Below are 4,269 nucleotides of genomic sequence, written 5' to 3' on the forward strand. Positions count from 1 at the left end.
TACATTTCTATTTTTATTAGCAACAAATTTTTTAAGATGTTTTTAGTTCTTACATATTATCCGCAAAGTGAAGAATGACAGTTTAGAATTAAAATCTAATAAAGTAAAAAATTAGTTTCAGTGTTATTGAGATGCTTAACTAATTGCGTAAAAGATTTAATTAGCGGAATTTGGAATAGACCAGTCAAGTTAGCATTTTTAGATGTTTTAACTCAGGACCTCAAATTTTTTTGCTTAAACACTTTGTAGCGATAGAGTATCGTAGTATAGTCGCCCGGCGAAAAGAGAGAAAGTAGACAGCGTAAGTAGTAGTGTTACTCTCTTCCCCACCACTCGCGGTCACCCAGCTGCAAGTGATATACCTTTCGTCTCGCACCTTCTTCCTCAGTCTTCTTCCGACTCGTCTAGAGGTGCCTCTCTGACCAAGTGGAAGCGACTTACTCCTGGCTACCTGGTGGTCAGTAGATGTGCAGAGCTTTCCTCACTTCCTAGAAGGAGCTTTACTTGTTCTTGTAGGCGCTCCTGCGGAACAGTAACACCTTTCGCCCTCCTTCCACCTGGTGAACCGGACTTCTTATGGGCGCTCCCGTGGAAGACTGGTGAATCAGGTTACCCACACATCTACCAGGACAGTCCTTGTCGAGTTGAGGCGCTCCTCTCTTGACAAAGATCATGCACTTGGTCGATTCCCCATCTCGAGCGCCCCTCGGGTGGAGGAGACACGTAGTGAATATTACTTTGCACTAGCTTCGCGTCGGGAATGAATATTGGAATCGAATCCAATATCTAGCTTCTCCCCGATTACGAATAATAATCGACCTCGCGTGCACGACTCTAGTATCCGTCCGTACCGTCGTCTAGGGGGTAAATTCTAGAAAGTACCCCACGTGAAAGTAATATTCGCCTTCGTGACCAACATCATCGCAAACGTGTTAATATTTGAATCCAATTTATTGTGGATTAATGACGAGCGTGATCGGAGCCTCAGCGAACGCTCCACTGGAACAGCTAGTTTTTTTATAGTAATGTTTTCTAGAGTTTAGTATTTTATTTGCATTGTAGAGATTCTTTTGTTCATATTATTTTTCTAATACTTCATTTTTTTATACTTTATTATTCTCTTATTTAAACAATATATTTTCTCCCTATCAAAAAAATCCGCGAGGAAATCCGCGTGTAATTCATGTGGAATCCTCGCGTACTTACACGAGGATTCCGCGAGTTAATTTGGGCAGGGAATAAACGAGGAATCCTCGACAATTCCTCAAATTTTTTTTTAATTTTCAAACAATTGTAACATTACCATTTGTGGAATTTTTTTCCTTATCATATTTTTCGTAAAATTATATAATGCAAAAATTTTTTTTAACTTTTTTATGATTTCCATAAGGATTTTATAATTTTCTTTTTTTGTATTTCAATAATCCTCAGATAATCCAAGAGGATTTTGTCCTCTTTTTTTGTCTGTATTTCAAAAATCCACGCGAAATACATGAGGATATAGCACTTTAATTTTTTTTCTTTCAAAATTCCACGCGCAATCCACAAGGACTTAGTACTTTAATTTTTTTGTATGCTTTTCAAAAATCCACGAGGATTCCACGAGGATGTTGCACTTTAATTTTTTTTCTTTTTTTCTAAAATCCTCGCGGAATCCACAAGGACTTAGTACATTAATTTTTTGTCTAAGTTCCATAAATCCTCAGGGAATCCATGAAGACTTAGTACTTTAATTTTTTTTTCTTTTTTTCAAAAATCCACGAGGATTCCACGAGGATACTGCACTTTAATTTTTTCTTTTTTTCTAAAATCCTCGCGGAATCCACAAGGACTTAGTACTTTAATTTTTTGTCTAAGTTCCATAAATCCTCAGGGAATCCATGAAGACTTAGTACTTTAATTTTTTTTCTTTTTTCAAAAATCCACGAGGATTCCACGAGGATATTGCACTTTAATTTTTTTCTTTTTTTCTAAAATCCTCGCGGAATCCACAAGGACTTAGTACTTTAATTTTTTGTCTAAGTTCCATAAATCCTCAGGGAATCCATGAAGACTTAGTACTTTAATTTTTTTTTCTTTTTTCAAAAATCCACGAGGATTCCACGAGGATATTGCACTTTAATTTTTTTCTTTTTTTCTAAAATCCTCGCGGAATCCACAAGGACTTAGTACTTTAATTTTTTGTCTAAGTTCCATAAATCCTCAGGGAATCCATGAAGACTTAGTACTTTAATTTTTTTTCTGAGTTTCAAAAATTCTCAGGGAATCCACGAGGACTTTGAACTTTAAATTTTTTATCTGTTTTTGAAAAATCCTCGAGAATTCCACGAGGATATTGCACTTTAATTTTTTGTCTGTTTTTCAAAAATCCACGCAGAACGAATCCACGGTAAGATCATTGTAAGGTTACAGTAAGCTTACACGGTAAGCTTATATTAATTGCTAACAAATAACAAAGTATTAATTTATCAACTTACAGTAAACAATAAATTGTTTTTCACAATTATATTTATTTTGTCATTTATATAAAAAACCCCGGTAGGGTTTGCTTAAAAAAATTTACTACGCATTCGTAAGTGCCATAGAAAGCTACTGCGCATAAATATTTAAAAAAAATTATTTATTGATACCTTTGAAAACTTGCCGTGTAAGCTTACTGTAACCTTACAGTGACTTTGCCATGTTAGTTTACTATGGCCTTACTGTGTAAGCTTACTGTATGTCGGACATTTTTATATTACCTCGACCTTACCTGAAGCTTATAGGGTTAGCTTACAAAAATTACATGTAAGCTTGAGGTAAGTTTACAGCAATATACTGTGCTGTGTGGGCTGCCATAGAAAATTTTTCTGGACGTTTTTTACAAAGTTTTTTCCCATCTTTTTTTATAGACAGGGAGTGATTTACTTTGAAAAAATCATCTTAAAACTTCTCAAATTTCATTAAATATCATATAATTTAAATATTCATTGAATAATTATTTATTTAATTGAAATATTATTTAATGAAAATGGTAAAAATGAAACTTTTTAAGCATTTAATTCCGTTTTATTATACTGTTTCTTGACTTTTGCAACATTATCTTATTTTATATAACATTGGAGCCAAACATCTTTCAAATGCATTAAAAATAACTGTAAATTAAATTTAATGACGGTTTGTATTCATTAAAACGTCAAATGTGTAATTACAATGAAAAATTAGGTGGTCACTTGTGCACATCTATTACAATAACCATTTTTATACACAGATTTATTTTACAAAAAAAGAACCAGAACTAACAACATTCTTCTAATTTTTAAAATTTTAATCTATTAAATATTTGCTACTTAACTTTTTTATCTGCAATTTCTTAAATTTTGACATGGAATTCCTTTGAATGTGATAAAAATTAAATGCTTTCTGGAACTTGTAATTCTATTTTCTTTGAACTCAATATTTTGAATGTTTGTATAATGCAACAATGAAACAGTTACATATTATGAAAAAAATCTTTTAAATTCTTTCCTGTTTTCATCAATATTTCATGCATCTTGCATTGAAATATTTTAAATCTTTCAAGGAAATGTTCATTAAATTTTTAGAAAATATAATGTGCTGTGTGGATAGACTCGAGCTATGGTCAATCCTGGAGCCATGATTCAGAGTCAGAATCAAGCCTTAAGCCATAATTCAGAAGCCGAATCAACCTCTGAGTCATGATCATCTCTTTATCCATGATAAAGAGTTTGAATCAATACTCAATCCACGATCAAACCTTGAGCCCTAATCAAGCCGTGATCCACAATCAGGCTTCAACCCACAGTTAAGACTTGAGACCAGTTTTTAAGACTAAATGTGATGTAGCTCAAAAACTATTGGTTTTTGTGTGTTTTTCCATTAACATTTTTGTGTTTAGGGGATTATAAGCTACAAAACTGCAAAGTACAAAAAAAATTGACTTAGGCTTTTTTTCCCCTTCTTGTGCGGGGTCTTTTATACTTTATTTGATTACATTCATATTTATTATTTAGGAACAAAATTTTATTAACCAACATACAATTTACATCTTAAAAATATTATTAGACGTAGTAAAATAAAGAAGTTTTGGCAACTAAAAAGAATTATTTTGATTTAATAAAATATCTTGCTTTATTACTTAGAAATGATAGGAAATTAATTTTTAATACTTATGTCTAAAAGAATCATAATTAAGATTGTGTACATAAGTATTTTACAAAATTAATTACAAAACTACATTCGATTATATTCTAAGAAACAAAATATAAT

Source organism: Leptopilina boulardi, unplaced genomic scaffold (assembly GCF_019393585.1).
Source record: "Leptopilina boulardi isolate dan_hultmark-lab unplaced genomic scaffold, ZJU_Lbou_2.1 LbouV2_120, whole genome shotgun sequence".
Lineage (NCBI taxonomy): Eukaryota > Metazoa > Arthropoda > Insecta > Hymenoptera > Figitidae > Leptopilina > Leptopilina boulardi.